At 41.5% G+C, this 13338-nt stretch overlaps 1 protein-coding gene and 1 long non-coding RNA gene across 3 annotated transcripts in view; one reads left to right on the forward strand and one right to left on the reverse strand.

Moving 5' to 3' along the window:
• The window catches only part of LOC110840632 (uncharacterized), a 63525-nt gene that overhangs the window by 30788 nt on the left and 19399 nt on the right, over positions 1-13338 (reverse strand). For both annotated transcript variants that reach the window (XR_002546942.2, XR_015537810.1), the window contains exon 3: positions 1954-2037. This is a non-coding gene — a long non-coding RNA (uncharacterized LOC110840632). The remainder of the gene's footprint in view (positions 1-1953; positions 2038-13338) is intronic.
• LOC110840629 (protein pinocchio) overlaps positions 1-13338 on the forward strand; it is a 39489-nt gene that overhangs the window by 2606 nt on the left and 23545 nt on the right. The window lies entirely within an intron of this gene.

Here is a 13338-nt window from a genome sequence, read left to right on the forward strand (position 1 = left end):
TGAAAATAACAAGCGGGCTTGCAACATTCAATTCGGGATCATTTATAATCCCATATTCTATGTAAAAACCTAAAGATTTAAATTTACAAAACTTTCGTTTTGTACATCTCATATACGAAACTTAATCTCTAGATAAAGAGTGTCAGAAGAGTGTGGGATGAGTGAGAGGAAGTAACTGTGTGGATGAAGAAAATTAGAACATCGCATAACGCGCTATTTTCACTTTAAATTACTTTTAGGGGATCTAGGCATAAATGGGGAGATAAAATAATAGGGTGTGAAGATGTGAGAGGACTGGAGTTAACTGGCTCACGATATGGTTCAGTGACCGACTCTTGTGAATCAGCAATTAACTTTTGGATTCCATAAACCAGGGAATATGTCGAAAACTTTTCATGGAAGTCGGTCACGTTGAGAAGTGAGGAGATTTCTCTCTCTTTCACCTACAGTCCGCGAGATTTAAAGTCACGTGCTGGGCTACTAGCAGACCGAAAAGTTTCGTGCTTGTTCTAATTTGATGTCAACTTTACGGATAATATACTTCATAACACCAAAACGTAACAAAATAAATTAATGATGATACTAAGAACATGGAAACAGCTGAGAGCAACTACACGTGTGGGGAATCTCTGTACCGAAGGCCGATGTTCTTCAGGAACATGGGGTTACGTATGCGCACATCACTTACCTACCGGGCCGAATACGTCGCAGGTATTTTACTTAAAATCTCGCTGACGGTAGTTCGCAGGTCGAATGAGTGCCCTTGCATGAGTCTGTATTCCAGCTCAGCGTCTTATTTTGACGATTTACTGGCCTTTAAACTGAGATTAAAACGTAAGTACTTTCCCTTGGCGTAATCCATGAACCACCTGATATTTGAAACACAGTGGGACCTATGACGTTGTAATGACGTAAATTGCTTGTCACGATAATTGAAACGAAGTGTAATTGAACACTCTTATCTCCCAGGCAAAGAGCATTCGCTTGTAATTTTTTCCGTAACTTTACAGTCTAAGTTATCTTTTACGTAATAAGCAGGTTCACACATCTGAAGTTGCGAAACGACTTGCAATGACGCCGCATCGACAAGGTGAACAATTGCGTTGTGTTTCTTGGATATTTTATTTCCCTTCGGTAAACCCAAGCTGTTTCTTTTCTTTTCGTTTGCTTCTCTTTCAGAAGTGCGTTGAAGCTTAGATGGAACGTGGCAGCGTTTACGAACCGGTGGTCCGCGGAAAGTTGCTGGCCCGCAACATAATTTACCTTGGTCAGGACTAAATATTGGAACAGAAATGACAGTCACTTAGCTGGCCAAGAAATAAACCGACGCTTACAGAAACCGAAGATTCATTACCGTGTTCACCAGAATCCGTCACTAGATCTTTTACTCAGCCGGTTAAATCCAATACATAGCTTCAAGCCCCATTTCATGTAGCATGTTCTCTTCAACTGTCCTGTTTGAAATGTTGCGTATTTTTATTTGATTTTTGATTTTCTTAACTGCGCTCTCAGTAGCGCAAACTACATAGAAGCGAATTTTCGATATGAGTCTTCATTTACTTTATGAAACTTTTTAAACTGCATGCGTTAGTCCTTGCCGTCTCACGCCTGTGACCACAGTTCGGAAGAGCTAATTACCATAAGCTGATTCATGGAAGCGTGTCATCTCTTACCATAATATAAAAGCTACATATCTGATTACATTAGACTGACAGACGTCATATTTCCGAATATCAGAATACTGTCAAGTTATGTGGTCTCAAATCTACAACTCTGGACACATCGAAGGAAGTCGTAAACCGAAGTCTGTTTATGCTGGATGTCCGAACCTTATTTAGGTACACGTGTTGCTCTTTTCTTTGCTTACCACGTGCCCGCAGAGGACGGACGAACAAACGAATGATCGTGTGTCTTAGATCTATTTTTACAACAGCCACATGCAGATGCACTTACCGTGTGTATGCATTCCCATTACGCCGTTTCTGTACCAGGAAACTCTCGACTCTTCGTTCTTCGCTGTTGTCGTGACCTTGAATTCTGGAAGGAAAAGTGAGTTGTTAATAAAAGTAATTGAGGAGATCAATCAAGCATGAAAGCAAAAATTACATTGCTGCACTCCATCTTGTTTGTACACATTCTTGGTAAAATGGCTCAAAGAGGTCTGCATGAATGATTTGAGGTTTTCACAGCGATGAGTATGAAGATCCTATCTTCTGGGTTGTTGCGCTGTATAGTCTGGTCGATGTTTACCAACGTTTCAGAGGTCATACTGCCTCCGTCATCAGAGTATGAAGATTTCTGCCTTCTGGGTTGTTGCGCTCTGTAGTCTGGTCGATGTTTACCAACGTTTCAGAGGTCATACTGCCTCCATCATCAGAGTATGAAGATTTCTGTCTTCTGGGTTGTTGCGCTGTGTAGTCTGGTCGATGTTTACCAACGTTTCAGAGGTCATACTGCCTCCGTCATCAGGGCGATGAGTATGAAGATTTCTGTCTTCTGAGTTGTTGCGCTGTGTAGTCTGGTCGATGTTTACCAACGTTTCAGAGGTCATACTGCCTCCGTCATCAGAGTATGAATATTTCTGTCTTCTGGGTTGTTGCGCTGTGTAGTCTGGTAGATGTTTACCAACGTTTCAGAGGTCATACTGCCTCCGTCATCAGAGTATGAAGATTTCTGTCTTCTGGGTTATTGCGCTGTGTAGTCTGGTAGATGTTTACCAACGTTTCAGAGGTCATACTGCCTCCGTCATCAGAGTATGAAGATTTCTGTCTTCTGGGTTGTTGCGCTGTGTAGTCTGGTCGATGTTTACCAACGTTTCAGAGGTCATACTGCCTCCGTCATCAGGGCGATTCATCAACAACAACCCAGAAAACAGAAATCTTCATACTCACCGCTGTGAAAACCTCAGATCATACATAACCACAGATAGGTACAGAAAGAAACGCGCCTTCCCAAACTGAGAAGTGTCCACCTGAGCGACCCTGGCATTCCTTTTTAATTGACAGCAGCGGGCCGGAACAAAGCGAACTTAAAAGGCAGGCCTGTACTAATGATAAGCGTGACGATTGGGACCCCGGGATTCCCCAGCTGACTACAGTTGCCAAACATTTCTCCACGTCCTTCTTCTTAATCAGGTAGCAGGCTGGCGTTGGACGGATAGTTGGTTCGAATCTGGTCAGTTTACCGACTATCCTGACTGAGGGTTCGACTCGGTGATGACCTGCACTGGCCAGCTGATGTTAAGAGGTTAGCGTGTCCTTGATACTGCCGTTGCCATGCCAGTCCCATTAGGCGTCGCTGGAGGTCGGCCAGGTTATTTCACGTGATCTGTCGGTATGTTTTATTTTTCCGACACTAAATACATCGCGAGAGGTCCCGAAGTATCCCAGTGCATCTGCTTCTTTCTAATTCAGGAACTGAGACGACGGCATAGGCTCGGCGCCACCTCGTGACCTTTCTCCTTATCTCGTCTCTCTCACTCATTATATTCACGACGAACCAAGCTGTGAGACAGTGAGATAGATAATAATTACGTAAGTTATCAAAAACAAGGTTTGGGACGAACGTCAGACGCCTGCCTTTCTTCTCAGGATTATGTGGTGATACCAAATTACTGGTTCTTTATAAATTTCTGTGCGTAATTTTCACTACGCTGAATTTGTCACATACAATCTCAAAGTCTCGTATTATCGCCTTCTTTTAATTCGTTAATACGTATTTTACATACATTTACACGCAAAATGTGTACGATACAAGTAGACTTTATAAATCGTCGACAGTTTTTCGTCTTATATCTAAATGGAACGAAACGCACTGAAACTATTATTTTATAAATTGCGCTATTGTTGAATAAAGATTTTTTTAAAAAAACTGCGCCTGAAATGGTTTATAACAGTTCTTCATTATTTTTCATGGCATCGCTCAAGAACTCCACAGAAAGATTGCACAAAAATGGAGGGGCAAATTCACGACAAACTGAAATGAGCTTTGAGTGAGGCAAATCACAAATAAATGTTTGCCCATAATGTGTTATATCACACATCGTTTTGATCATGTAGCATGCCATATCGCGAGGCGCACGAAGCTCTCACACGGACGATGTGCCACTCAGGTTGATATTGATAGCGACCAATCTGTAAATTAGCGGTTGACGGGTGGTAAGTGTCTGCCTCGCGATTCACACACTAATCGATATTAAATTCTGACCTCTGTCGCATCCCATGCAGACGTCATTTAAACAAGCAGTCACATATCCAATGGATGTAACACGAAAGACCGATGACTTCCATCCACGGCATTTCTGGATGTGGCGAACTGAATTTTTAAAGAAACAGAAGCGCTGTATGATACATGATGCATTGCACGTGTCATGAAATTGCAAGGACATTGCCAGTTAAAACAGTGATATAATGATGACATTATGATTATCCAGCATAAGATATATATACAGGCTGTGCAACAGTACATAAGCATACTACTTCTTGGTTTTTAAGTAGTTGGTAAATTATAGAGTGAAGTCGAGAAGGAACAAACGACTTTGTAAACTATATTTGTGTATGTAATAAATGTACATCAAGGCCAGTGTCGTATGAGAAACAGTGAAGAAATCTTTTGGAAAATACGTCTGCTGTAGTGGATTACACTTTGCTACTCTTGTCAAAAAGCTATTGCAACAGCAGTCAAGAAATGATGTCGCAAACAAAATCTTTACAATTTGAAGGCCGTGCCGTGTCGTGTGGTAGAAGACAGAAATCCTCGTACTAGCCGCCGTGAGAATCTGAAATCTCATCTTTTTACAGCTTATTGTTTCAGGATCTTTTCCAGCACTTGAGGAGGTTTGATAAGCGCCTTGCAGCGTGACGGTTGTTAATGACGGGTACAAACGTTCAAAGCTCACGTTCTTCTGCCGTCTTCAGCTGCAGAAACGTCAAGCACAGAATCGAAATTGAGCGGTCGTAAGTTCTGTTATTTTGCTACCAAACCGTGATGAGTTATCGGCGAACTGAATTCGTCTCCTTCTTTATGTAATTGTGTTTCAAGTTCTTCAAGGGAAACAATGGAGATACTGTCAAAATTGTCAGCCATGAGGCCATTAGACCTCTTACTGTCAGAATATAGGATACATGTAATAACGTAGAACAATAGACAAACACAGGGCGATACTTGAATAACATATAATCAATACTTTGCCTCTATGGTATTATAATGTCATTAAAAACAAAATAATTTTCATAAGTTTGCTACTTTAGTTTGTATGTTGTGGATTGTATTTCATAATCTGCCATATATTGTGACAGGGTGTTATAAAGGTCATCCTTTAAATGTATGTTAGAAGACTGACCTTTTACACTACACACTTTATATAGAATTTATCGTTTAAATGTCTCACCGAGAACGGTGTTATCTAAGATATTCCCCTTGCAATTAATTCCACACACTTCAGCGTAATTCTTTCGTACATAGTATTATATAAGTAAAATAACCTGAATATTTGATACGGTGTTCATAAATAATGTAAAACTAAATGTTGAGAACCGTGAATACGGAGAATTCGTTTCAAATTGAATTCTGGTAAGAGTTACATGTATTTCGGGATGACATTAAAAATGAGAAACATTTTTAAAATGTTAATTCATTTTACGGCACAAATGTAGTCTCCTGCTTTATTGGCGTTTAATTTTAAGTAAGGATTGTTTAACAACTAACAACTACAACCGCTAATAACAATGACGCTGTGTTTTCTTGTAATCTTCCGAATGTGCACTTTGATGATTTTCAGCTTCTCGTAGTTTAACTTTCAAATTAAGTACGTAAGCCGGTGCAGAAGCGTCGCAAACATAATCCGAATTTTAAATATCACATCTTGTAAAAAGGGTGCGGCCGAGTGTTACAGTAACAGAATGCCGATTAAAATGCAACGATATATCTCATAATCAGAACAGTTATTAAGCATGCCACTGAAACAAGAGATAAACACAGTAAATATGTTCAAGTTCATGGAATCATTCTATGTAAACATCGTATTGAGGACAGGCAGAGATAATCTTCAATCGGTGAAATCATGTTTATACACATTTAATTTTATGAAGTCAAGATTGATGCACAACAAACCACCTACGAGCTACGCGTTGTGCCACTTTATCGCTCTCATTACTGGAGGTCTTTGAAGAACATTTTGAGGTACCACTATCGGATATTATGGGTGCAGATTCGAATTCAGCTCACGGAGAACTTTAACGGAAATCGAATTAACAGAACATGGAACATTTATTTTACACTTGTCCGAATGTTTTAGAACCTGGGATTCAATGCAAAATCGGGTGTGAGCCACATCGAATGTTGATTACTAACGAGCGTTTCGGCAAATATTGCAGTTAATATCTTCAGGTCGAATTTGTAGTAGTGGGAGGATTTCTGGAAGGTTTATATATAGGTCAGCCAGTAGGTGGCCACCAACCTGCGCTCTGAAAAATCGCTAAGAAAGAACTAACAGATATGAGTATTTCAAATTGGAGTACAATTCTTCCTCCTCCCTTTACACATCTACATTTCTCGCCCGGTCAGCCCAAAAATACTGTTCGCTGCGGGACATAATCGCGATAAGTATTTTGGAATGTTCTATTAGCATCTGTGATGGCTGACAACTCTCACCGGTATTAGACACGTGGTCCTCCTGATCAGAAGTATTATTAATTCAGCGCTCATCAATATCTAGGTGTTACAGAAAGTAATGCGACCGACTGATGACATCGCATGATGGATGTGACAAGAGTACACAGTGATCCACTTCTCCTGTAGGCCTCTTAGCCTATGAACTAATCTGAAGTGATATAAAAATATAAGCGTGCCCCAGAAATACGGATTAGTATGATAATTCTGAATAAATTAGCATGCGTTTTGTTCAGTGATAAACGATGTAGGCCAAGCTAACACATAAAGAAGCACGTTAGTGGTAGCAGATAGGCCCAAGATTGATTACTTATATTACACAGGGAATAAATACTATATAAAAATGTAGCAATAATAACCAAAAGCAAAATATGACTAGATCCATGCTTAGAAACCAACACGCAAAAGATTTTGCCGCCCAAAGAATCCTCCCAGGAGGAGACGATCAGATGTAACAGAAATCTGTGGCGCCTGCCTCCAGTCTACAGACCGCACCAATTGTCAGCAACCGTGGCGACAGAGGTCAAGCTTCTAGAAACCTCTCTTTTACATTTCATCAGCGAGTACACACAGTTTCTGCTTATCATATCTCGCTCACCCACAGCCAAGACCATGTTCCGAGCGCATGATCGAAGTACACTCTAACCTGCCTTATGCATGAGCTTTCAAATTATGATGGCTGTCTTCTGGGTTGTCACGCCGTATAGTCTTGTAGAAGTTTACCAACGATGCGCTCTGATGATGGACGAATTAAGCACCTCTGAAACGTTGGTGTGAATATCTACCATCGGGCTGGACGACCGGGGTTCGATCCCCGGCGGGGGCAGCAGATTTTTCCTCTAGCCTCTGCGTCCAGACCGGCTCTGGGGTCCACCCAGCCTCCTCTAAAATGGGTACCGGGGTCCTTTCCCGGGAGTAAAGCCGGCCGGGGCGTGATGCTGACCACTCACCCCCATCTAGTGCCGAGGTCAAGGAAGAGAGGAGCTATACCTCCACTCCCCCCAAGCGCCTATATGGCGTATAGTGGGACAGCTTTACTTACTTCACAAGGTGCAACAACCCAGAAGACAGTCACATTCAGGTGTAAAACCTCTCTGACAGAGGGCGTGACTTTTGTAAAACAGTGACATCAGAGCGTATATTTCCATAATCAGTCCTTCTAACTGCACTGAGAATCACAGTAATTCTGATGATTCGTTCTCAAAGTGGGTAGGACAGACAAACCGTGTCTGACTTTCATTCGAAGGAAGCCAGCCAGAATACCAACTGGAGGCAGGCTTTTCTGCAGCCTCGAAGAATTCCGGGAAACCGATTCTCGCTTTATCCTTCACAATTCATCATTCAACGCTGTCGACTCAGCGTCTTGAAATAAGTGTAAAGGCTTCGTATGGACTTCTGGTGAAGTGGGCCTGAAGCATTTTCTTGCAATCGGTTGTGATTTTCGGAGGGAATCTGATGGTCTGATGCATACAGTTCGAAATTAAACGCGTAAACGTGCTTATGCTGATTGCTTGTGTAAACATACAGTGTAGTTTCGTTGTGGTCAACACCAAGAAGTCCGATTATTGGCTATAAGACACATGGGTCATGCGTTGTAGTTTAACTCGTGTGCCAGTTTGATTTCGTTACACTTTCATATCTCATGATATGAAGAAATTACGTCGATCTAATCCCATTCACGCGATTACTATGCACATGCTCTTTCATAACATGCTTTAGTTACAAGTATGGAGGACTTCTGGTGGAATCTCCAGGAAGGATATTTAGTTTGTTATACATTACACACATGTCATACTCAAGGATAACTATACCTCTCAAAAGACGCAAAACATGAACAGTGTGCCCAAGAGCAAATATAACAATATATCCATTCCTTATGAAATTGAAACAGCGCCATTTGCCGTTTAAGAAGTATGACCTGCAACATTCGCCTTGCGAGCAATCATATTTGAGCGGACAACCAGACTTTTTATTCATTTCCATTTGTCAACGTTGGTCATCTGGGTTGTTGAAGGTACAGATACACACATTCGTAATTTCAACACCACATGCAGAGTAATACCACCCTGAGATTTTACAGGAGGAGCTGAGGAAAACAACGAAATTCCTCAATCAATATAGCCGGTTTCTGGACCAAGATTCGAACTTGGGACTTCCAAAATACAAAGGAATGTGAATACCACTACAGACGGCTTTCAGCAGCAAAACAGTCGACAAGGGATTCCATGCTTCTGATGTCACATTTTATTCCTTTGGCTTATTGGGCAGCAGAGTTCACTGGCCATCGTCATACGAGTGTCACACCATAAAGCTCCCTTATCGGACAGTTGCTGTGTTCATCAAATGGTAAAATTACACAACTTTAACAAAACAAACACTTTCATACGCAATAAGTTTATCTAATTTCTTCAGGTCTTATTAGCTAAAAATGCCCACGTATTGCAAATTAAGAGAATATTATTAGTACAAATTTATCGTGCTATTAATGTGAGTGGCTTATGTTGTCGAAGGTCGCAGATCAAGAACCACCTTGGAGAATACTGACTACGCTCGCGCTCGCGTGTTCGTGAAGAATATTTTTTGTACTTTGCGTTCAATAAATCCAAAAACGGGTGCCATAACGTTGCGGCCCTTCTTACACAGCCTAATAATACCCCCCAAAGCATGGCCTAAGCTTTGAAATCGATTGTCGTGATTGAATGGTGACCATTGCTTCGTAACTGAAGATTCTGGCTTCGAATATTGACCCGCAGATAGGATATCCTGACAGTTTTTCCTCAGCCACTCCAGGTAATTGCCAAGACTGAACAGCAGAAGTAAGGCACTATCGTTTCGTTCCACATCATTTATAATCCATAATTCACAGCTAATAGCTAATTGGTAAGAAGTTAGTGATGTTTGTGATCTTTGTTCTGGTACGATAATAAATTCTTCTTTCTTCTGTTTATTTGTGTCGGGCTGCGAACCGAGATTTGAACTCGGGACCTCTTTAATGTTAACAACACTTCATTTATATTCATTCGTTTTAAAACTCCATTCGTGTTCGAAATCAATACCTAGGTAAGTCTTAGATTTTCGTAACTTTGATGCAAGTGGACCACTTAAAACAGACTTTGCATCTTTCTTGTTGCGTTGTTAGGAAATATCAGGGACGCGGGCTGCCATGCACGGGAGATACAGCATCATCGCATGGACGGTCAAACACCCTGCTATGTCACAATGGCAATAAAGATGGCTGCTTACAGCTTTGATGGTTACGGCCTTCTGAAAGAGCGAGATGGAAAAGAGGTCTGACAATTACGAAACCGGACCCATGCTTCTGGGCAGCAAACCGCGGACATTGGTCAGTTGGCAGGAGCTGCTTCACATCTGATTCAATAGACTGTGTTAGTCATTGGGATTCAGCTCATTTTCCGTCCGTGTAAATGTTGTATTGGCGTGGTATTTTGTTTGTCTGTCAGACCATGAGGATACAATACGTACATGGAATGCTGGAAGAACCCTGCTGCTTGGAAAACTTAATGACTGCTAATGGCACATTCAAGTACGACCCACAAACACAAGGAGAAATCTACAACACCAAAGTCCAAAGTGTACGAGACGCAAACAAACCTTAATGTCACATTTAATACCTTGCTGATCTGCTTTGAAGATACCAAAGGGATTAACCTTTACGAATTTGCTTGTCGATAACAATCAACCACATATTCTACCTGCATGTTTTGAAACGTATGTGGAATAAACTTCGTTGAAACAGAACAAGTCTTTGGCTGAACAAGATAATTGTTAATCGAGACATGTCTTTTGATAAAGAGATTTTTAGCTAAAAATATCGGTACTTGTGGGTTATCGGGACACATCGCTTAAAAAATAGGTTATGTTAATGTGTGTGGACAGCAATAAATAACTGAACGAACTAACAGATAACAACAACCCCAACCTAACCTAACCTATTTTTAAAGCGATGTGTCCCGATAACCCACAAGTACCAAAATATCATTGTTGGAACGTAAAACTTATTCGGTAGATTTTGCCCCATGTGAACTTTTCGTATTTTTCAAAACTTTAAATCTGCTTCAATGGTTTTCGTTTTGAAATAAGGTCAAAACGTTCAAATCAATGTGACGAATAAGCATACTGGTAATGAAATGGCAGAGACATTGGAATGAATGTATGAAGTCAGAAGGTTAGTTATCTTCAATGTTGGAGCCAACAGTTCTACAGACTGGTGACTGTATTATATAGCCTACAGTCTACAATCAGTCCGGTTATTTGTCACATCTTATATCTTTCATAAAGAGACCTAACCTCTTTACCCACAAGTCAGCGTCCAGTATCAATCATATTCAATGCCAATGAAAATTTATACTACGGGAGAATTTGAATCTAATTGCACGTCTGAGCATGAATATAACACGTGTAATGGGTCAGTCTCACAGCACAGTCAAGGACTGATGTCCACAATCTTCAGTCGACGGGCCAAAATTTAATTTAATCGCTTTAGACCGTAGACGGCCATCGATGATCAGTGTTTCTCAACGGGTGTTCCGTGACGTGAATGTGAGGCCATGGCGTGTTAAGTCAAATACATTTCAGTACCCTTGGTGTACTAATGAATAGCCATGAGCTCCTCTTCAGTGCTCTTACGTCATTTTATCTTTTATTTTACTTTATTATTGTATCTGTGTATGAGCCGGGATAGCTCAGTCAGTATAGTGACTAGCTACGGGCTGGACGGCCGGGGTTCGATCCCCGACGGGGGCAGAGGATTTTTCCTCTAGGCTCTGTGTCCAGACCGGCTCTGGGGCCCACCCAGCCTCCTCTACAATGGGTACTGGGGGTCCTTTCCCGGGGGTAAAGCCGGCCGGGGCGTGATGCTGACCACTCACCCCCATCTAGTGCCGAGGTCAAGGAAGGGAGGAGCTATACCTCCACTCACCCCAAAACGCCTACATGGCGTATAGTGGGACAAACTTTATTTTACTTTTATTGTATCTGTGTAAAATTGTTCCTGATTTCAAACTCGGTTTAATAGCTGTGTAGTAAATTTTGAGGTGTCACTTTAATCTTGGTTAAATTTAATTTATTTTAAGGCCACTGTACTCAAGGGCTCGATTTAATTTTGACATATGTCCAACTGTTTAGTCCTTTCATCAGTTGTTTTATATTGTCATTCGCCACATGCAAATTTTATTGGCCTCAATTCATTTTAAGGGCTACGTTATTAAAAATATGGCCGATGTGACATCTGTTGTACAACTTTTATCTTGTACAGAGACAAGTTTCTCTCAGAACAGTTGATTTACATCTGTCATTGGCCAATCTACTAGCATTCGCTGCTTAGGGTAACGTCTGGGTCAATTGACCAATTTGGTACCTCAGGACTAGGGGACTCGGAGTAAAAGGCCAGAGTAACACAATAGCCAGGTTTATACTCAAAACATTTCGGTGCCTGACACCTTGAGGCATGTGATAGGTCCCGCCTACAAGCAGGGAATCTGTGGTGCCGGGCACAAACTGATAGCAGAAACAGTGTCGGTTACAGAACATAAAAACAGTGCAGAGGTATTTTATCATCTTTGATTTCATCATCCCAATGACAACTGGGAAAAGTACGTATTATGAAGCTTCTCGGTCACCAAGAATTTGAGAGCGGAAAATAATGAAATAGATGTTTCATTCTCATTGCTTGAGAGGAAGTTTTCCAAAACACTGTATCAGGGAGATTTCAGGTTCCCACGGCGGCGAGTATGAAGTTGACTGTCTTCGGGGTTGTTGTACCACGTAGTCTGGTAGACGTTTACCGACATTTCAGAGATGCTTACTCACAGCGATCAGGACGCGACCGAACTACACGGCGCAACAACCCAGAAGACATCTTGACAACGTTGTCAGCGTGAGATATTATACGACACAGAACATGATGTACGTATAATCACGGATGGAGGCTCGGCGGGTATTTTGAAAATGCAGTCTGGACATTCGCTTGAAGGGGCCAAAGAATACCACGGAAAGTCACCTAAGTTTATTTGACCAGAATTCGAACAGCCTCTCGAGTGCGTGTTAGCCACGTATCGCTGAGGTAACTCGCTGCGGTTTACGAATGAAATAAGTCAACTACAGCCCATTTTAGTGAATTACATATATAGATGGCCTCTTCTGGCTAAATCTACAATTCGTTTTGCTCTCATCTCTCTTCTGAGTGGCTGATTTTCTGATGTAATAATCCTGGTTCGTACCGTGTTCAGTTTTTACCACAGTCGATCTCAGCCAAGCACATTTACGTTCGAGTACCTTCTAATTAGAACAACGTTAGTCGATTTTGTGTTTTGATGTTTTTTATCAGTAGATAATCACATTTCGAGATAAAATATGTGTAACGTTGCATCATTTTCCCGTTTTTATTACCAAACCATTTAACATGAAAACCTGGAGAATTCGCTCGAAGCAATTAAGAAAATCATAATCCGCACGACGGCTTTAGGAAGGGTCGGGTGTGACGAACGGGACGCCGATTTAGGCCTACTCTCACTGACATCGTGGAGTAGGTGTACGAACCGGACTCGGAAAGTCTCGGGAACCAAAACCCGGACCAGCTGTTCTCCCTGAGCTTTACTACAGGGCCCCTCCATGAACCTGTTTCGCGCAACCACCATTTAACTGTAGCTA

The sequence above is a fragment of the Zootermopsis nevadensis genome, unplaced genomic scaffold, assembly GCF_977971745.1.
Source record: "Zootermopsis nevadensis isolate Lab colony 2312 unplaced genomic scaffold, Znev_1.0 Znev_ptg000030l, whole genome shotgun sequence".
NCBI classification, from domain to species: Eukaryota; Metazoa; Arthropoda; class Insecta; order Blattodea; family Termopsidae; genus Zootermopsis; species Zootermopsis nevadensis.